The sequence below is a fragment of the Tenrec ecaudatus genome, chromosome 1, assembly GCF_050624435.1.
Source record: "Tenrec ecaudatus isolate mTenEca1 chromosome 1, mTenEca1.hap1, whole genome shotgun sequence".
Classification (NCBI taxonomy): domain Eukaryota; kingdom Metazoa; phylum Chordata; class Mammalia; order Afrosoricida; family Tenrecidae; genus Tenrec; species Tenrec ecaudatus.
This window is the reverse complement of record NC_134530.1, coordinates 226,431,195-226,453,885: the sequence shown is the minus strand read 5'-3', so window position 1 is coordinate 226,453,885 and position 22,691 is coordinate 226,431,195. Positions and strand designations below refer to the sequence as shown.

The 22,691-nt window shown below is 48.1% G+C and overlaps 1 pseudogene; it reads right to left on the bottom strand.

The window, feature by feature from the left end:
- Nucleotides 1–7,953: 7,953 nt before the first annotated feature.
- On the bottom strand, nucleotides 7,954–16,253 carry LOC142439797 (ribosome biogenesis protein NSA2 homolog pseudogene; annotated as a pseudogene).
- Nucleotides 16,254–22,691: the final 6,438 nt, after the last annotated feature.

Below are 22,691 nucleotides of genomic sequence, written 5' to 3'. Positions count from 1 at the left end.
TCCGGAGTCGGGCCCGCCTCCTTAGTTTTCCTTAGACTCCAAGTCTTACTTAGAGAAACCAGCGCTGACCAGAAGGCCCAAGGGTAAGGCACACGACCTTGAGGAGGGGCGCCCTTCTGGAGAGGTGTCCGCCTGGTAATAGGGCTGTGTACTGCCTGCGCTCACTGCCTACAGAGTTGAAGGCACAGAAGGGAAACCAGGGCAAGCGCACAGTCCAAGGTCCCCGGGGTCCCTAAGGAAAGAGCCTGGCAGACCGAGTCACCCCCCTGTTGAGGTCCTGGCGACTTGAAGGTTCCCTAGGAGAACGTGGACACTCCTGCCCGGCCTCTAGGTCCCAAAGATAATAACCTGCTTACTCTCTCTCCCCCATGGAACCCTGGTGGTATGGTGGGCTGATGAATGCAATCAGCAATTTGAAACCACCAGCCGCTCCAGGGAGATGCCCAAGACTTCCTTCTCCCAGAGTTACCATCTGAGAAACTCACAGGGGCAGTTCTACCCGGTTCTATAGGCTGCTCTGAGTCAGAATGGACATGATGGCCACCAATTGGGGTTTTGGGGTGCTCTCCAATGTCCCCTGCTCATTAGTCGCCTGCCTCCGCCCGTCGAAACCCCAAATTTTTTGCCGGTCTAACTAACTTCTGCTTGTCAGGATCTTTGGCTTAGGCACCGTTTTCTCTAGAAGGCTTCCCAGACCTGTCCATGCCTGCTCATAGAACCCTAACCAGCAGAACGTCACCTGCTCATCCACCTCTCTGATCTCCCTCCCCCACAACCATCACATGACTAGAAAAGACCCAACAAACGCAAACCGAAAAATAACTCAGGCCATCAAGTCAATTCTGATTCACAGCGACCCGAACTAGGGTTTCCTGGCTGTAAATCTTGAGAACAAGCAGCTCATCTCTTCTCCCAAGGAGGGGCCGGAGGGTTTACGGAGAGGACTTTGCAGGGAGGAACACTGTGCTCCCTGGTGTCCCAGCATCTCCAATAGTGAGAAGCCATGCCAGAGGCGGCCAGTCCATCCAGGCCCTAGTTTCTGGGGCAGTGTCCTTTTTACCTACGTCACCCACTGGCTATTATACTCCTGCTACTAAAGTAAGATTCATGGTGTTGGAAAGCCTGCCTGCTCTTCTCCAAGGTTCATTGCCACACGCTCACTGCCAGTGTGTCCACTCAGACTCACATGGACCGACCCTGCAGGGCAGAGCAGAACTCCCTCTGTGGGTTTCTCAGACTGTCCTCCCTGATGCGGTTCCAGGCAAGCAGGTAAACGACCACACCATTCTTAAGAGATGAGGACGGTTCTGGCTTCTGCAGTCTGGAGAACATTTCCTAACATGCTGTTTTTTCTCCCTCCCTGTGCAGTCTAGAGGGTTATTTCTCACATGTTAAATGATTGTTATTATTTCACTTTTGTGAAATGAGTTCAAAACACAGGCTTCAAACCACGTTCCTAGGGGTTGAGAGGTGCTTGAGGGGCTGCCCATACCCGCTTCAGCCTAAACAGTTCCAATTTTTTAAAATGTAGGTATTTGAACAAAGAAAGAGAATTGAAAATGTATTCATGCTTTGAAAATGTGTTGAAGTCCACCGCTCTAAAGGACTGTACCATAAAGCCCGAGAAGAGCTGCGGCCATTTTCTAACAGCGAATCCTTTCAAAGAGCTGACGGCTGCAGTCCCACTAAAGCAGTGGTTCTCTGCTGAGACCCTTCCTACAGGTCCTCATGTTCTCACCCCAACCATAACATTATTTTCATTGCTACTTCATAACTGTAATTTTGCTACTGTTATGAATTGTCATGCAAATATCTGATATGCAGGATATATTTTTATCATTACAAACTGAACATAATTAAAGCATAGTGATTCATCACAAAAACAATATGTAATTACATATTGTGAAATATTTATTTCTAATGACAAATGAAATTCTGTCTTGAGGCATGGTGTAGCATGGGTAACAGTCTTCACACTGGCATATCTGCATGTGGCCGGACCCACCTGGAGATGGATAGAGGAGCAGTATCTCGGTTCCTAAGACCATCAGAAATATGTTTTCTGATGGTCTTAGGTGACCCCTGTGAAAGGGTTGTTCGACCCCCAAAGAGGTCTCGACCCACAGGTTGAGAACCGCTGCATGAAAGCCACATGAGCAGCTGCCACATGTCCGGAGGTGTCCCCCTCCTGTTCAAGTGGGGGCTCTGTCTGTTGCTGCAGCCCTGTGCCGGCTGCTATCTGAAAGCTTTCTAGTTTGAACCCCCCAACCGCTCCACTGGACAGAGACGAGGCAGGCTGCTTCTGTAAAGATCTGCAGCTTTGGAAACACTAGACACAGTTCTGCTCCCTCCTCTAGGAGCCCTCATGGCATAGTAGTTACTAGGGGGAACTTGGTGGCATAGTGATTCCTTACGGAGCTTTGATCCACAAGGTCGGCAGTTCAAAACTGCCAGTCGTACAGGACTTGATACTCCTGTAAAGGGTTACGTCTCTGAAACTCACACGGGGCAGTTCTACCCTGTCCTACAGCGTCAATATGGGGCAACATCCACTCCATGGCAGGGAAGTTACAAGTGGCTGGAGAACCTGCCCCGTACCCAAACCAAATGCACTGCCAATGAGCCAATTCTGACTCAGAGCGGCCCTACACAGTGTCACAGAACTGCCCCCATGCGTTTCGGAGGCTGTAAGTGTCCGAAGCTGTCACTCTTTATCGGAGTAGAAATGCTCACTTTTCTCACCCAAGTGGCTGCTGATTTCAAACTTCCCACATTGCTGATAGCAGCCCAACACGCAATCATTCAGAATCGACTCTATAGGGGCTGGATTTCTGAGTTTATGCCTGTAGTTACCCATCGTCTCTCCTTCCTAGTAGCCCGATAGGTGATGGGTAGCATATAGAAAATTGATATTCGTAGACTTCATTTAAGAAGAAACTGCTTGTCTGTCAGGTTGCTGTAATGTGGTGGCTTGTATGATGCTGTGTTGCTAGATGCGATGTCTAATGCCAGGCATCTCTAATGCCAGCAAGGTCACCCAAAGGGAACAGGTTTGAGCGGAGCTTGCAGACTGCAAACAGACGACAAAGAAGGAATGGACTGCCTACTTTGGAGGAAGTCGCCACTGACAACCTGATGCATCACTTCAAAATACTGTCAGATACTGAAGTCCTGATGAATGGAAGCAGCACATTGTCAGGCAGTGCTGGAGCATGGGCCCCTTTGATTCAGAAAGCACTCAAAGTATGACTGAGGAGGAGCTACTTTCTCAAATAGAGGCCACCCTGGAGCCATGAATGGAATAAAGCCTATGGAAAGACAGCCCTGGGGATCTTCTGAAGGGGTACGACTCAAGGGCAGAAGAAACAGCTGTAAAATTGAATAATTAGAACTTAGAATGAAAAACAAAAAGAGAAAATTAAAAAAGGAGAAGAACTTAGAATGCATGAAGCTTATGAAAACTTGGCAGTCATCAAAAATTACTTCCTCAGCATTAGTGAGCAGAAATGGACTGGTATTGCCATTTTGAGTCAGAAAATCATATGGTTCACTAGCCTGGGAATCACACTGTCAAGAAGAAAGGCTTTGCTTTCGTTGTCAGAAAGGACATTTCGAGATCTATTCTGAAATGTAATCCTGCCCGTGAGAGGATTACATCTATCCTAATTCAAGGAGATGCAATCAATGTAACTATTACTCAAGTTGATGCACCAACCACAAAAGTTAGTAAATAAAGAAATTGAAGAATTCTACCAATGTCTTCAGTAGAAATTGATCACACATGCAACCAAGATCCATTGATAATTGTTGGCCATTGGAATGCAAAAGTTGAAAGCAAAGATTAAGGAACAGTCGTTGAAAAGTTTGCTCTTGGTGATAGAAACAAAGCTAGAGACCGCATGATAGGATTTTGCAAGACCGATGACTTGTTCATAGCAAATACCTTTTTTCAACAACACAAAAGGCAGCTACACATATAGACTTCTCCAGATGGAATATGCCGAAATTAAACTGACTACATTGGTTAGAAGAGAAAGGCATCTGGTAGCACAGTAGTTACAAGACAGGCTGCGATCCTCAAGGTCAGCAGTTTAAAACCACCAGCTGCTCCTGAGGAAACCCACAGGGGTAGTTCTTTTTTATAGAGTCTCTATGAGTCAGCATTGAGTTGATTGAGTGGAAAGAGATGGTGGAGGAGCTCAATATCAGCAGCTAGATCAAGGCCAAGGGCTGCCTTTGGAACGACCATCAATTAATTGCCCATAGGTAAGTTCAAGGTTGAAGTCAAGAAAATGAAAACATGTTCACAAGAGCCAAAATGTGACCTTGAGTCGATCCCACCTAAATTTCAAGAACATCTCAAGAGCAGATTGAATGTTCTTAGGGAGGCCGAGGCACTGCCAGCCTCCAGATCATTCCATAGATGGGGCTCTGGGAGAAAACATTTTTACGCAACTAGTGATGAAGGAGAGTCTCCCTGTTGGGCAGTAATTAAAGTGCTCTGTTGCTAACCACAAGGTCGGTGGTTCAACTCACCCATCCCAACACAGGAGGAAGATGTGGTCACCTGTCTTCACAAGATTTACAGCCTTGGAAACTCTATGGGGGCAGTTCCACCCTATCCATTACAAAAGAGCTTCGAAAAGTTGGTGGAAAACTTCCATTACCTTGGAACAGGAAACAGGCTTCTCACACACAGAGTCACCAGGAGTCAGAACAGACTCCTTGGCGACAGGTTAAGTGGGGGAAAGACCACGACAGTGAGATTCATCCTGCTTCTCAAGGACTTTTGAGTCACATGGAGAAATGTGAAGATACCTCTTCACGGAAGTAGAAAGTGTCATCTGTCTTCCAGGGGAGCAAGCTGGTGGTTTCGAACTGCTGATCTCGTGGTTAGGAGCCCACCACGTTACCCAGGACGCCACCAGGGCTCCTACTGCCTCCACAGAATGTGGATAGCAACACCTACATTCCAAACTCGTTGGGAGGATAAAATTATTATGGGTAAAGAGTATGAAACCCAGCAGGCACTGGCCTGGCGGCTGTAATTACTACTAACCAAGAAAACAACGAGACGGCGTGAGTGTCTCAACTCTGGGCAGATGGGAAACGATGCGACCATACTCCAGCCACCACCCAACTCTTCCGTTACACAACCCGAACCCTCCCACTCACCCAGTCTCAGACTGCTGTGGGCCCAGCAGGCCCTCCAGCCTGCGGTACACAGTCCCCACCCCGAATCCGCGGAAAGCCTCCAACAGCACAGCTGCATACATCTGGAACCCCGCCCCGCGGGAGCCCTCTTGGGGCTCGCCCTAAAGGTCTGGCCATCCCAAGCATCTCTGCCCTTCCCCCCTGTCCCCGACTCCCACGGAAGCTGAAAGGGTGCGAGAGTGGCCGCACCCAGGGTGGCGCGCTGGTGTGCTTGTTCCGGGAGGGTGGCAAGGAAAGATGAGCTCTGCGCGCCCTTGGCGGTCCAGGCGCGCAGGCGAGCGCAAGGCTGCCAACCCTTACAATAAGCCCCTCGTTCTTAAGCAGGGGCATTCTCGCTGGGGACTCCGCAGGGGGACGTTGGTGCAGGCCCAGGGGCCCTAGAGCGGCCCGTGCGGCCTCAGGAAGACGGTCCGGATGCCCAGAGAGTCCTGGCTTCAGGCGCGAGGCCCGCACTGGCCGGCGGCTGGCTGGGTTCAGACCTGGCCAAGAAAGCGCAAACCAGGGACGGCGCGCGCCCGGTCTGGAGCCAAGGGGTGACGCGGGTTCTGAATAATGTTGGAGGAACAGCGGGCGCAGCCCCCAGGGCTCGGTGGGGCGCTGCAGGAGTAGGCGGCCACCCTTGGCGGGTCTGCAAAACTGCCCTGGAGCTGCAGCGAAAGCTCTGGCGCTGCGCCGCCAACGAGGCCTGGAGTGCTTGGAAGACAAGCTTCCTGCTGGACGCCAAGGCGGGACTTCCACAATCTCTGAGTCACTGAGTTGACCAGGAAAGGCAAGGAAAGGAAATGAAGTCTTATTCTTGATAAAGGGGAAAAACCCCACGAGCACATGCCAGTAGTCTAAGTCAGGCCATCATCAACCAGGGACGTTGAGACTGGTTGGCAGGGGAGAAGAGGCAAAGAGAAGCCAACAGGTTTAAGACAAGCACAGAAAAACTCAGCTACCCGCTGACGCCTTTGACTCCCCGGGCCCTTTGACCCAGACTAAACTTTCCTGATTTTCATTAATTCTCATGTCATCTGTTAAAGTGGCGCTGACTGTCCAGTCGCCTGCTAATGAAAAGGTAGGCAGTTCAAGTACAGAGGTGCCCTTGGAAGCCCTGTGAACACATAGTCTTCAACACCTGGTAAACAAGAAAGACAGTGTCATTTTACAAGATATTTTCAGCTGTCCTTTTTGGTTATTCTTGGGAGCCTCCTGGGAAACAGGGATGGTTGCTATCTACTGGCTTTAAAACCAAAAGCTATCTTACCATAGTGAATGAAGGGGGAAGTGCAGAGTGGAGACCCAAAGCCCATTTGTCGGCCACTGGAGATCCCCTCACAGAGGGGTCTAGGGGAGGAGATGAGTCAGTCAGGGTGCAATGTAGCACCGATGAAAAATACAGCTTTCCTCCAGATCCTAAATGCTTCCTCCGACCCCCCTGATCTCCCCCCCACTACCATGATTCGAATTCTACCTTGCAAGTCTGGATAGAGCAGAGGTTGTACACTGGTGCATATAGGAGCTGGAGGCACAGGGAATCCAGGGTGGATGATACCTTCAGGACCAGGGGTGTGAGGAGCGATGCTGGGAGGGTAGAGGGAGAGTGGGTTGGAAAGAAGGAACTGATTACAAGGATCTACATGTGACCTCCTCCCTGGGGGATGGACAACAGAGAAGGGGATGAAGGGAGATGCTGGATAGGGCAAGATATGACAAAATAACAATTTATAAAATACCAAGGGGGGAGCGGGGAGGGAGGGGAAAAAGAGGACTTGATGCAAAGGGCTTAAGTGGAGAGCAAATGCTTTGAAAAATGATTAGGGCAAAGAATGTACAGATGTGCTTTATACAATTGATGTATGTACATGTATGGATTGTGATAAGAGTTGTATGAGTCCCTAATAAAAGGTTTAAAAAAAAGAACAACCTAAAGCTCAGTGCCATCGAGTTGATGCCAACTCTTAGCAACCCTGTAAACTTATAGGGTAGAACCGCCCCCCTCCCCCCCAAGTTCTGAGACTGTAACTCTTTGTGATCAGAAAGCATCATCTTTCTCCTGGAAAGACTGGTGGTTTTAAGCAATTGACCTTGCAGAATGATGCCACCCAGCCACAGCCAAGTGGAGAGGCGGTGCTAAGAAGGTCCAGAGAAGCAGGCAATCCTAATTGCTGGAGGCATCGCTTGAGGAGCCTCCTTCGATGCCTGCCAGTTGGAAGGAAGTTTGCCAGGCGCTGTGCTGTGGGGATTCCCAAAGTGCTGTCCCCGGAGCAGCAGCATAAACATCACCTGGGAACTTGTGGCAGACCTCAAATTCTCAGGACCGGTCTCACGCTTACTGACTCAGAAACTCTGGAGCTGGGACCCAGCCGTGTGTGTGCCTGTCACAAGTCTTCTAGGTGATCCTGTGATGCACAGTGGCGTTTGCGGGAGCAGAGCTGTAGAGGCGCCTCTGTGGAAGCTAGTGGCTGGCCCTGCATCCAAAAGACTCACCGCCGTGCTGCTTCTATACCCACTGCCAGCGAGCCCATGTCGACTCAACAGGACAGGGTACAACTGCCCCTGTGCATTTCTGGGACGGCAACTCTTTTTTTCCTTTTTAAATCTGGGCTATTTTAGTGTTTGGATGCTTTGTTTTTAAACACAATAGAAATAGTTCTGCTGACTGTTGGGTGGTACTCAGAAACACAAGGAAATGGTTTTCCAGGATGGTTTGCTGCCCTCACAAAGAATAAAGGAGTGTCTTGTATGAAACTACTATCAAACCACCGAGACTGCATCTATGGACGAACCATTCTCAGGATTGTTGGTAACCTGGGCACATTTCCCCCAAAACACTTGGCTCTCTTCTTGTGCCATATTCACTTCAGTGACTGCCCCTTTGGTAAAACGCCCAACAATGTACTCAGTGGGGATGAGTTCTTCTTCAGACCAAGTATTGGTCAGCAAGAGGTGGCTTTAAGTTCAGGGTGCCCCGCATGGGCCTTCTTGGAATGTACGCCCATTGGCCTGTTGTTCTTTTGCATGGCAGTAGTTTCTGTGTGAACCTATCTCCAACATAGCAGACTTCAGTAACCATCCTTTCCCAAGTCTTCATTTTCTCTTTCCTGTTTGAATACCTTTTAATACTTCTTTGGTTTCGGCCTGGGCTGGACATAGGGCAGAGGGACTTCCCAATATCATTCTCTCTCTCTCTCTCTCTCTCTCTCTCTCTCTCTCTCTCTCTCTCTCTCTCTCTCTCTCTCTCTCTCTCTCTCTCTCTCTCTCTCACCTCTTTTGTGGTGGTGGTGGTTTAATTATATTGGAAAGTACTCTAGCTCAGGACTTCCCCTCTCTGTCCAGGCAGGCCCTGCACCTTCCAGAGTGGCCTCATCTTTCTTTCGTTTGCTGCTCCTCTTTTCAGGCATTTTGAAGTTCTTTTTCATTGGTGTTTTCTCTGCACAACCCTGCTTCTGGGAACTGAGGACCTAGAAGATAATGTATGCGGCTGACTCTCTACCCTCGCTACCAGGAGGCATGGACGACTGGCTCTAGTTAAAGAACGGAGATGGACCTCAATGAGATAGAGTGTTGCCCAGGAAGTGCTACTTTAAGGATGCCTCCTACAATCTCCTGGCTGCTCACTGTGTGGCCAGAGGCTCCCTATCTCTGAGAGCAAGCCCATTCTATTGTCCTCCCTGCTCAAAGTCAGTCGCCTCCCTTCTGCTGCCTGCTTCGGATGCGGGTCATGGGTTGTCCCCCGAACGAGCTTAGGAATATCCAAGCCACCGTCCACATGTGCTTGCTGGCTCCATAACTATATAAAAGTGTTGGAAAATACACTCGCTCTCTTGATCCTGACATCGGGAAAGGTGAGCTCCTGTCCCTGCAATTTCTGTCTCTTTATTTCCCCTAATTACACTGCCTTTCCTCGGACCCATTTGACTGGAGGTCAGACCCATGATGCCCAATCATCATCCTGTTTGCCTTCTGTAAAGGAAGGTTCATAAACCTCTTGACGTTCCTTCTTTCTCCTTCCTCACGCTCACCCACACGATAGCCAGAGCGCGCACAGTGTAAAGCCTGTGCCTCTGTGTGCTCCTTTGAGGCATGGGGATGGCAGCCATACCAGAGGACACAGTCTCCAGGGCCCAATGAAGCATCCAATTCTGGGGTCCCTGAGACTCATGAGTCAATCGGAGACTAGAGCTCTTTATGGGAGTAAGAAGTCTGACCTTTCTCCCACAATGCAGCTGGTGGTTTTGAACTGCTGGCGTTGCAGTTAGCAGCCCAACACTTAGCCATTATACCACCAGGGCCCCTGATGCACTGCTTAGCAGGTCTAAATAATAGAGTGGTGAAGTAGGAGTGCCAATGGTTAGCGGCAGTGTGATAGGATCAAGGCTCAGAGTCCCTGCTAATTGTGTATTTGTGCTACACATTGAATTATGTCCCCTAAAAACGTGTGGCAATCCTAACCTGTGTGCTGTTGTTCACATTCTCACTTGGGAAATGTTCTTGCCATGTTAATGAGGCAGAATTAATGCTGGAGATAGCTTGCGTGGATCTCTTTTGAGATGTAAAAGAGATTAAAGCATTGAGGGTAAAGGGAGCCGAAGGAGGGAAGGAGAGAGGGACAGAGAGAGAACAAAATTCATGGAGATCTCACAGGAACCAGGAAGCAGAGCTAAAGAGACAGCTCTTTCTCCAGAGCCAACAGAAAATGCTGTCTCGAGTCAGCAGCACTGTAAAGTCAGACTTGCGGCCTCCTGAACTCTGAAAAATAAACAATTCCTGTTTGCTAAAGCCACCCACTCATGGTATGTAATTTATAGCAACAACAGATAACTGGGAGAATTTGGAACTGGATGATGGGATGGGATGTTGCTCTAACAGACCTCAGAAACATGGAAGCCATTTGAAATAGGACCATGGGTAAGGCTGGGGGGGTTGTAGCAGTAAACATCTCGACTGGCTTGGAGAGCCTGTTGCTAGAATGATGGATGTAAAAGATAATGCTGGTGCAGGCTCAGAAAGAAGTGAGGAGAGCCATCAGGTCGCCATCATCTTAGAACATACAGTGGCAAGGGCAACAGAATGTTCTAGAAATGTGAATGTTAAACGTGCTTCTGGTGGTACAGACCTTGTCTAAATTATGTTCAAATGTTTGGTGAAAGGGAGTTAGTCCGTGTAAGTGATGATTCGGGATAACCGGCTAACGAGATTTCTAAGCAAAATCTTAAAGGGGCCATGTGGCTTCTCCTGGCCGTTTATAATAAAATGCAAGAGGAGAGAGATGTCCTTAAAAGTGAACTGTGCAAAATGAAAACAGAAACTCAAAAGCATTTGAAAACTTGCGTTATGCAAACTAAGAACACATCCTAAGTGTTCACCAAGGACGCGACTACATCATCTTTTGCTTAAGCAATTAAGAGATGTCCTTTAAAATGAACTGTGCAAAATAGAAACAGAAACTCAAAAGGGTTTGAAAACTTGAGTTCTGCAAACTAAGGACACATATCCGAAGTGTTCACCGAGGATGTGACGACACAATCTCTTGCTTAAGCAATTAAGCCTACGTCGGATGGATCTCAGCAAGGACGGAGCAGAAAGCCCATCAGATTCCACTGCAAGGGGCAGAGACTGAAAGGAAGCTGCCTCACGAGCGCTTCAGCGGGGAAACAGTTCTCCCGGAAAAGAGAAGCAGTAGACCTGGGGGAGGGACACCAGAAGCAAGCCTCAAAGGGTGCCCCCCTCCCGTCTCCTAGGTTGAGAGTTGAATCTTCACCAACTCAATCCCAGAGTGTGGGGCAGCTGCTAAGGTGTTCCAGCACCGTGCCCCCCCCCCACCATTGTCCACAGCGGGAGGTGGACCCAGTTGTCACAGGATCCGCTGGCGCGGAGGGGTGGGATCGCCACTCCAATGGAGTCGGAAAGTGCTGAGGGAGCAAATAGTTTGTGTTCAAGAGGTCCTGGAAGGAACAGCTGAGGCCTGAGAGGCCTCCGCCCAGAATCCAGAGTGCATAGCCAACACCCATAGCCTGACGCGCCAGCCCATTGCCTCAGAGTACACAGGATTACTTTCAAGCCTGAGAGCTAGTATCATTTGTTCTGCTGGTTGTTTGTTTTCGGACTTGCTTGTTGCCTGCTATCCTTTCTTTCCCTGCAAGGGCTCCTATTTGTAATGGAAATGCCTACCATAGGCCTGTCCCAGCCCAGGACTCTGAAAATAGATAACTTGTCTTCTAGACTTTGCAGGTTCCACAATTCAGAGGCATCTTGCCCCAGGATGGAAGATGCCTGACGCGTCTCCCACATTTGATTTAGAAGATGACATGGTGCACTTGGAGATGATTTAAGATTGTTTTGGATTAGATGGTGGGTGGATGTGGCGAAGACATGAATTTGGGGTGCACACCCCCACCCTACCCCCGCAAACACTACCCTCTATGTCTATGGGTATAACCCTCTTTCGGAAGGGATTGTTTTGTTACACGGATGAGGCAGGATTAGCGTAAAGGATACGTGACATCAGTCTCTCTCCATATCTGAAAGTGCCTAGGCAAGCAAGAAGAGAAGGGCATGGAGAATTATAGGTGGCAAGATGCATGGCGGTCTCTGAGGGACCAGGAGACAGGCCCCGAGGAGAGCAGGCTTCCTCCGCGCCCCACACAGCGCGCGAGTCTTCCCCCGGAGATGGCACTCTGAATTCAAACTTCCCACCTCCTAAACTCAGAACTCCATTTCTATTAGTGTGGTAGTGTGGGTGACTAGAGAAGCAAAGCCAAAGACAGTCATATGTGTGCAAGAGAGAGCTTTATTTCAAACAGCACTGTGTGTTGAGAAAACAGCCCAGCCCAGTCCAGATCAAGTCCATAAGTCCAATATTAGCCCACATGCCTAGTCCATAAATTCCTCTTCATACTCATGCAAGACATGCAATGATGCCAAATGTAGGACGATAACCAGCCGGTGGGTGAAAAGTCTGTGGATCCAATGGTGATGGAAGAATCATAGCTGGTGTGGGTGTGTGTCCACATGGCTCCTCAGTGCAGCTCCATGTGGCTGTCAACAGGAAGGTGAACACAGAGAGAGAGAGAGAGAGAGAGAGAGAGAGAGAGAGAGAGAGAGAGAGAGAGAGAGAGGCCCACCTTGTCGGATGGCAGAATCAAGAGAGAGGAAGTTCCCAGAATCCTCATGAGAAGGTCATGCCCACAAGGATTTTTCCACAAGGAGGCATCATCAGGCTGTGACCTGATTGACAGACTAGACTCCACCTCTAGACGAATTTATCAAGTTGACATGGCATTCTGTAACTACCACAGTTGGTTAAAACCATTCGCTCCCGCAGCACTTGGTACTTAGGCCAGTGTGTGTACACACACGCACACGTTTGGGCCACATATGATCATGGAAAGGATGATGACTGTTAAAACCACAAAACAAAACAAAACAAATCAGTTGCCTCTGAGCAGGGTCTAACTCAGGGTAGCTCCACCGTATGGCCACCCCGGGCGGCGCGGCACGGTAGAACCATGCTCCCCAGGGCTCTCAAGACGCTGACCTCACAGAAGCAGATTGCCAGGCCGGTCTTGAGGGACAGCTCTGGGCAAGGTGGCTTTGAACCAACACTAGTGAGGCTCAAGTGCTCTCTCTCTCTGCCCCTCTGTGTGCCTATGCCCTTTCTTGCTACCAAGTGGCCACTTCTTCTTATAATCTCCGGCTCAAGAATCTAAGAAGAAGAGCTTCTGGACCTAGTTAACTGGCGGGGAGAGTGCTGCATTGTCAGGCCATCTCATAGGTCACCGGCTGTCTGTGACCAGAGGAGCCGGGTGGTGGAGTGGTTATGCGTTGGGATGCTAACTGCATGGTCAGCAGTTTGAAACCACTAGCCACCCTGAGGGAGAAAGACAGGGCTTTCTACTCCAGGAAAGAGTAATCGTCTTGGCAACTCCAGGGGCAGTACTTCCCGGCGGCCCTATGGAGTCACTATAGATCTGCATCGACTCATTGGCAGTGAGTTTGGATTTTGTTGATTTGTCTTTGTCCTTGAACACACATGCCCTTCACCTGCTCTAATCAGCCCTGGAAGGAAGGAAGGGACAGTATGACCAGGCTCCCTCTGCCTGAGGCCCCAGGAGACATTGCGGCAGGGAAGTTTCGCTGGAAAGAAAACAATGCTCTTGGCAGGTACAATGACTGCCTTGCCAACGCTGCCTTCACAGGGAGCCATGCAATGGCAGCGCTGAGACAAGCAGGCTCAGAGCAAAGGAAGCCAAGCCTCCCACAAGCCCTGTCTGCTGTAGATCCATTATCCCCCACCCCCTGCCCGACACACACACACACACACACACACACACCCCAAAGCAAGGAATGCTTGGCACAAATACCCCTGTCAGTGCCTCCATCTGTCCCAAGCACGGAGTTCCACTGCTCAGCAAACATCCCCAGCCATGTGGAGCACCGCCCCCCACACCCCGCACGCTCCCCTCCACAATACACTGCCCATGATTTTTCCATATGGCGCTTGATGGGAGAAGGCTTTGGGAGCCAGGCTGCTGTCGCTGTCGTTGGGGAACCCTTCACAAAGCAGCGTTTTGGGGGATTGGGAAGCAGCCGTCCCCATGATGGAACTGGAAACAGAAGTGTCAGCAACTGCTGAAGCAGAATGTTCCCCGAACCAAAGTTTGGTCAAAGGCATATGGGAGACAAGCAAGCAGGAACTGTAGTGTGGGGCGAAACACCCCTCCCCCCACTGTGTTCGCCGTGTCCCAGCAGCCTGTGTGGCATTCTTGCCCAGGGACAAGCCCCCACAGGAGTGAAGGCAGGAACCCTGCTGTTTCCATCACGGAGGAGTTCTACACCCTTGGACAAGTGGTGTTAGCTTTCAGAGCCTCGGCGTCTGAATTAGCAAAGCGTGCTTGGTTGAGCCTACTTCCCTGGCAGGAGTTCAGGATCCTAACCCGCAGTGGTGGAGCACCTAGCAAGAGGTTGGCCACGTAAATACTAAAACCTTCTAACTCCACAGTTCTGAAAAGAAGAAAGAACCATTCGGCCCGAGAGAGGTGAGCCATTGAATCATTTATCATTTCTCAAAAATCATGGTCAGAAGGGCCAGCATTGGAATTCACTGGGTCCTGTGCTCCACAAGTGGGCTTGGAATCCAGTGGTGTCATCAGGTGGGAAAGAGTCCCTGGGTTATGCAAGTGGATGAGCCCTGGGCTGCTAACAGGAAGGTGGCAGTTTGGATCCCAGCAGAACCTGCCTCCAGAGGTTCTGGTGATCTACGGATGCAAGGTCTCGGCCGTTGAAAACGCTGAGTACGTTTGTGGTCTGAAGTACATGGAGGTCCTGGTGAGAATCAACTGGAAGATGACTGGTTTTTTGTTTGGTCCATTTGGTGTGAAATGATGGCAAGATGCCAAATGGGCATTGGCAAGTGACAACGTTGTGTTGTGAGGTGCCAGCAAGTCAGTTCTCACTCATAGCCACTCTGTGTACAGCACTGCCTGCTCCGGTGCCACCCCCACCATTGACCTGCTGTCTGAGCCCATTGTTTCAGCCACTGGGTCAACCCATCTCAGCAAGGGCCTTCCTCTTTGTCGCTGCCCCTCCACTTTACCAAGCGTGATGTCCTTCTCCAGGGACCGGTCATTCCTGAACAAAATGTCCAAAGTACTTGTTGGAAGTCTCACCATCCTTGTCTCTAAGGGAGATCTGGCTGTACTTCTTCTGAGACAGACATTTTTGTTCTTTCAGCAGTCCAATGGACTTCCGATATTCTTCACCAGCACCGTAATTCAAATGCAGCAGTTCTTCTTCAGTCATCTGATAATAGGACACATTCATTCATATTACTTTTTTTTAATTTATTTTTTATTCATTCATATTACTTTTACCAAGAGATGGAGAGAAGCTAAAGTAGCCTCTAAAGCTGAGCTGGGGGAGACTGGCCTTTCTCATATGTGGGAGTGAAATAGGGCTCTGGCTTGAGACGGGATGTCACGGAGTGAATGGTTTCTCCCTCCAATCTGGTTGTCAACTTGGCTAGGGCGTGATTCTCACTGGCAGCCAGGTAGTGATGTAATCAGTCAGTGATGTCATGAGGGGATCATCCTCCATGATGTAGCTGCTGTGATTAGCTAATCGGTCGTAAAAGAATAGGTGGGAGACCCACATTGCCTTCTAATTTTACAAGAGATAAAAGGAGAAAGAAGCACATAGATAAAAAGGGACCCATGATGACCAAGAAAGAAGAGCCTGGAATGGGTTGCATCCTTGGATCCAGGGTCCCTGCGGGGGCAACCTCCTAGACCCAGGGGACGACTGATGCCAAGCCCATGGAGATCTTCAAGGAGCGTGGACCTTGGAGATGCTGAAAGGAGGAATGAACCTTCCCCTTAGAGCTGGCACCCTGAAGGCAGACTTCCAGCCTCGTGAATTGTGAGAGACTAACTTTCTGATGTGACAGCCGGCCAGTTCCATGATTTCTGTTTTCTCAGCACTCAATAATTAAGACAGTGGCCAAGACCCTGAGGGAAGATGCTAAAAAGCCCTGGTAGCAGAGGCCACAGGTAGCACATAGTGACTTAGACGAGTCATGCAGAACACACAGAAATAGAACAAGCGTGAGGGTGAGATTTTCTGGACTGGGGAGCAAAAAGAGCTTCTGGGGCAGCGAGGGGAACGCCAGGTGTATTAATCCTCAGGGTCGAGTCAGCAAGGACCTGGTAGAAGTCCAGTAAGGCTGCTTGAAGCCACGCCTCTAGGGGAAGCCAACAGTTTACTGTCTGAAAGGGTTGAGGATCCCTGCTGCCCTCACAGGGCGGCACAGACGGCGGTGTTATGTCAGAGGGTGAGGAAGAACAGAGCCCAGCAGACCATGTCCATGGAAGGCTGGTGGCATAGTGGGTTCTGTGTTGGGCTACTAGCTATGAGATCAGCAGTTCGAACCCATTCCCCTCTCTAGGGGATAAATATTTGCCGTCAAGTTAATTCTAACACATGGTGACCCCATGTGTGTCAGCGCAGAACTGTGTTCCACGGGGCTTTCAAAGACAAACACACAAACTCACCGCCATGGAGTCCATTCTGACTACAGGGCAGAGTAGAAGTGCCCCTCTGGGTTTCCATCACGACAAGCCTCACCTTCCCCATGCTGAGCAGGTGGTGGTTTCTAACTGCTTTGGAGTTGGTTTTAAAAGGCTACTCCCCTGGTTAGCCGGCCAACTCCTAACTACTGCACTACCAGTGCTTTCAGCAGCTGATACTTTGGAAGCAGATCACAAGCCTTTATTTCAAGTTACATCTGGGTGGATTTGAACCACAAGCCTTTCGGTTAGTCAGGGTTCGAGGGGGCACATTATGCATTCACACTACCTTGGGGCCCCAGTGATTAGATTAGTTTGTGTTGGATTGGATTGGATTGATTGGATTGGATTGGATGACGGTTGATTTTAAGATAAGAAAGTTAGGCAGGTGAGCCAGACCTAATCACACGAGCCCTTTCAAAGCAGTTTCCTCTGGCCTGTTCCAAAAGAGGACATCAGGAAGCAGAAGCAAGGGAAGGATTTGACCTGCCACTTTTTACTTGAGGTGGAGGAGGCCACTTGTCAGGAAATGCTGGTGGCCTATAGGAACAACCTTAGACTGATAACCAATAGGGAAATGGGGACTTCAATTCTGCAACCACAAGGAACTGGATTCTACCATCAACAAAAATGAAACCTAGGAGTAGATTCTTTCTCAGAGCCTCCAGAGATATGAGCCCAGTCCAGGTGTCACCTTGATTTCAGCCTTGGGATAGGTACCCTGAGCAGTGAACAGAGCCATCCCTACCAGACTGAAAACCTGCCAGACTTACAAAGCCATGAGCCAATAAACAGGTTGTGTCAAACTCTAAATATACAGTCATTTGCAGGAGTAGACTAGGCAGCTATAGAAAATGTATACAGTCTGTTCCCAGAAGTGATGTCCGATGTAGTCACTGCAAACATCGGATTAGCAAATCTGAACCATTACTCGGCGGGGGATCTACAGGATTAGGTTCATGTGAGCCCTTTGTCACCATGTTTTTGCCGACCAACCAAGCCATAGCTGTGTTTTATGTGCGCTTCTGTGTGAAGACACTTTACTAGCTCTCACTGCCATCGAGTCAATTCTGATTCATAGTGACCCTACAGGACAGGGTAGAACTGCCTCTGTGAGATTCCGAGACTGAAACTCTTTACAGGAGTAGAAAGCGTCACCTTCCTCCACCTGAGCGGCTGGCATTTTTGAACTGTTGACTTTGCCCAACGCATATCCCGGTACACCACCTGGGTACCTTGTTTAATGGACATTGTTGATTTGTTAGTATTGAACTAAGAGTCAACAGCTCTATAACTCATGCCTGAATGAAGTTTAACTAACCCATGTATTTCCTCTGTAAGATACATCAGAACCTTCCTGCATTTAGAAACATGACACAGTACTTCACCTTTATACCTAGGTTGTGGGTGGGGGTGGGGGTGGAGGTCTTTTAAACAGAAAAACTACCAACCAAAAGCACACACAAAATGCAGCTCTAGATTAAATTGATCATGAAAAGGACACTACGCCTTTATAGCCTGAGAACAAAAACAGGAAGGCAGAATGGGTCCTATTCAACCTCCTCTGGGAACATGCGTCCAGTAATCTGATTTATTTGGTCCATAGGGCACCTTGGTGGTGCTGTGTGCTAAGCACTGGGCAGCTACCCACAGGTCAGCAGCTGAGACCCACCAGCTGTTCCTCTGGAGAAAGACCAAGACGAACAGCCCGAGACCAGATGAGCAGTTCTGTCCTTCCCTCCAGGGTCACTGGGAGTCGGACTCAACTTGACGGCAGTCAATTGGCTTCGGTTTTGTTTTTTGGTTCATGTTCAGGAATAGCTGTGAAAGTGCCCCCAAGTATTAATTTAGAACTCCAAATACATGTAATGAGTCCTTAAATCTACAAATGCAGAATCCATGAGAATGAGAATGGATCGCACGGATCAATCACGCGATAGGTGGTTAGGATTTAAGACAAGAAATGCGACCATTTTGATGTGATTTCCACTGTTGGTGCTTTACTATGTGGATTGTCTTTGTGCTCATTGGCTTCTTTACAAATTTCTTTTAGAAAATGTCCAGCCTGGTTACTAGGAATAGCCAAGAATTTGATCCTATCTAATATACAAGACTATCTAAGCCAGCGGCTCTCAACCTGTGGGTCGAGACCCTTTTGGGGGTAGAACGACCCTTTCACAGGGGTCGCCCGATTCACAACAGTAGCAAAATGACAGTTATGAAGTGGCAACAAAAATAATTTTATGATGGGGGGTCACCACAACATAAGGAACTGTATTAAAAGGCCGTGGCATTAGGGAGGTTGAGAACCACTGATATTTCAAGGTTTCCTCGGCCTGATAAGATCTGAACAATCTAGGTCTGCATTCTGTATCTGCCATTGACTCTGCATGTCTCTTACAAAAGGTCTTGACCCTTTCCCACCCTGACTTCTTATCTCTAAAAGTAGACATTCTGATACCTACTTACTCCATTGCAGTCAGACCCAAATCAGATACTATAGTTCAATGTGATTTATCATATACAATGTGTTATTATTTTACGGTTATTATTAGAGACCAGAGGATATGTAAGATGCTAGCAGCCATGGAAGTCCCACCCAAGAAATTTAGAAACTTGATAGTCATCAAACTCAACCAAATCCATTTCCCCTCATAGGGAGCCCGTGGGGCCAAGCAGAACTGCTCCCTAGGACTGCCAAGACCGTCATCCTTGCAGCCACAGACGACTGCATCTTTCTTCCGTGCAGCGGTTTGGACTGTCAACTGTTCGGTTAGTGGCCAAGTACTTAACCTCGGCACCACCAGGATTCTGTATAGAGATGAGTATGTTAGTGAGGAAGCCCTTGCAGAGGTAAGAGGGAATAGGTGTGAGAGTGCTTCTCTGGCCGCCAGTTAAAAGAACTGACTGAGAAGCATGCTCGACTCGTTCTTGGCATCACCAAGAGGAGAACTTAAACTCCTAAATGGGAAACGGAAACAGGAGAATGACCAAGTAAATTGCTGAGGCAGCTGAAGAGAAAGGCAGCCACACTACGGTCCATTCGGGAATAATACATGCATGTGCCAGGTAGACGATAATGCACAATACGCAGGACGCGTGGATGAAATCAAATGCACAATATTGTTTTAAATGTTATCGTTGGCTTCAGTGTTGTGTAAAGGTTCTCGAACAGGAAAGAGATTGCTGGGAAGGAAGGGGCTGGCACTGAGCACCAACATATGGAAATCTAATCAAGAACAGAAAAACCAGACAAGAGATGAGTGGTAAACACCTCCAAGAAGGGACACAAACATCGATATAAAATCAGATGAGTTCCATCTATCCGCAGCATCCTAATTAACACAATGTCTATCAAAGACAGATGACAGAAACTGTACAGAGAAACACCAGGGTAAGTCAAAAAGTGTTGCTACTAGGGTCCCAACTACTTGTATGGGCTTATTACATACAAAGTGTGCTTAAACATATCTCTATGGGCTGCACACAAGTTCACTCACGAATGCACATTTTAGTCTCACTAGGGAACCTTCAAAAAACAGGCCATTCATATGAGTGACTTCTGAGGGGATCTGCTGGAACTGTCAAATTCAAAGCAGAGAAGGGTCCGAAGGCTATGGAATTCTAGCTCAGAGGGATACGGCAATTGTGTGTGCACGATTCCAAAGAGGGTAATTTTAAACAAGACAAAAGTCCCCACAACTGGATCCATAGACAACATCATGGTAAATAGAGAAAAGATCGAAATTATCAAGGAGTTTGCTTTACTTGGCTGAGTCCACAGTCAATGCCCATGGAAGCAGAAATCAGAAAATAAAATGCCATGTTGCGCTGGGAAAATCTGCTGCAAAGGGTCTCTTTAAAGTATCTAGAAGCAAAGATCTCACGTTGAAGACTAAGGTGCACCTGACCCTCGCCATGATATTTTCAATTGCCTTCTATGCATGTAAAGCTAAATAATGAATAACGAAGACCAGAGAAGGATTGATGCCATCGGATTATGATGTTGGTGAAAAATATTATATACAGCGTGGACTACCAGAAGAACAAACAAATCTGTGTTGGAAGATGTACAGTAGAACACTCCTTAGAATGGAGGAGTGCAAGACTTTGTTCGTGTCACGTATTCTGAACATGTTATCAGGAGGGACTCATCTCTATAGAAGGACATCATGCTAGATGAAGCGGAGGGTCCATGAAAAAGAGGAAGACTTTCAATGAGGTGTGTGTCAGTCTGCGGAAACTAGAGAAACAAATTCATAGACACATATATGTATATAAAAAAGAGCTTTATATGTAAGAGCAGTTGAATATTGAGAAAACATCTGAGCCCAGTCCAGATCAAGTCTGTAAGTCTGATATTAGCCCATATGTCTGATATCAATCTATAAAGTCCTCTTCAAACTCATGAAACACATGTCATGACACTGAATGCAGGAAGACCACAGGCCAGTGGGTGCAAAGTCTTGTGGATCCAGTGATGGTAGAAGAATCTCAGCGCTAGCAGGGGTCGCCACATGGCTCTTCCAGTTCCCAGAGCACAGGGTCTATCAGCGTAGTGCCATGTGTCTTGTCAGTAGAGTGTCTCTCAGGGAGTGAGTAGAGAGAGAATGTGTCTCCCGCCTCCAAGGAGGAAATACAGGAATTCCCAGAATCCTCAGGGGAAGGCCATGCCCACACAGAGACCTCCTTGATTGTCGTCCGATTGACAGACTAGATTCTACACCTTCATTCTTATTCCTCTCAAGTCCCAAATAGACACCAGATTATGAGACTACCTCAAAGTGGATTGACGTAGTGGCTGTAACAAGGGCCTCAAACACAACCAAGATGGTGAGTACTGCTAAGGACTGGGCAGAGTTTCATTGTGCTGTACACGGGGCTGTTTCCTCTGTTGTACATCGGGTTGCTTTGAGTCAGAACCAACTACATGGAATCGAAGAACCACAATCTTGAGAGACTTTTCTCAAAGGATCTATGACCATCACGGGGGCTTATGATAAAGAAGTTTTCAGAAAACTGCACATTTCATTGATGAATAAAAGGTCAGGACACTAGCACTGAGGAAATATTTTCTGTCAGGCCAATGCACCTGCTCATTCTTCAAAGGAAGCGAGGGCTTCCAGGGGAACAACATTCTTGTTGGGATGAAAACATCAGTCAACACAAAGCTGAAACCAGAAGAACCAGGTGATTCCCAGCTACCAACTGCCTTGGAAAGGATCACATTGCAAGGTCCTGGATAGAATGAGAGAAAAACATGGGATCTAACTTAGTTGTAAAGAAAACCAGCTTGCTGATCAGAAAGAGGCTAGTGGTCCTTAGTCACCCTTCAGGTCTGGAATTACGCACATCCCTGTGGATGGAAAAGCAAAAACAAAACCTCGATGGGATCAAAAGGTCAATATCGATCCGCAATCAAAGCTTAGACAGCAAAGCAAGAGGAATGGGAACAAGTCACCCGGTGAGAATCTCATTAGGTCATGGTTCACTGAGGGGATTATAATGGATGAATTGAAACAAAATGTGTCTGAATTGTCTGGTGTGAAATTGATGATCTGCTCTGTAAACCTTCACCTAACGCACAATAAAGCCTTTTTTAAGTGCATGAATTGTTAAATATAAAACGAATCAGCAATTGCTCTTTAATCCTTTATCCAATTCACAATAAAAAGTTAGAATATTCTTTAAAAAGTAGTCATTTTGTTGGGAACCCTTACCCCATGCACTTTGCAGTCCTTATCTTGTCCCCTCAGCCTTCCATTTGTCCCCCAAACACAAGGAACATTGAAAAGAGACACTCTTTGAGTCCGTGGAAGACGCCAAAGCTGCCATTTTCACCCGCTGTAAACCCAGGTGCGTAGATTTCTTCTGGGAAGGGTTAGCGAGATCAGAGCACATCTCAGGAAGTGTGGAGACCGCAATGGAGGACACGTCCAAATAAAATAACTTCATATTTTGACATTAAAAAAACCTTTTATTAGAGGCTCTTATATCTCTTATCACAATCCATACATTCCTCCAATGTGTCAAGCACATTTTCACATATGCCACCATCATCATTTTCAAAGTTTCTCTTCCCACTTGAGTCCCTGATATCAGCTCCCCATTTCTTCCCCACTCCCTCCTCTCTCCACCCTCCCTCATGAACCCTTGATAAATTACAGATATTTTTTCCATATCTTACATCGTCCTTCATCACCCCTCACCCACCTTTCCATTCTTCATCCTCCTGGGAAGGGGTTCTATGTTGATCCTTGTGATCGAGTCCCCCTTTCTCCCCCTACCCTCCTCTAACACTCCTGGTATCTCTACTCTCATTATTGGCCCTGAGGGGTTTATCTATCCTGGATTCCAGGTGCTGCGGTCTTATCTGTAGCAGAGTGCATGCTCTGGTCTGATCCAATTTGTAAGGTAGAACTGAGGTCA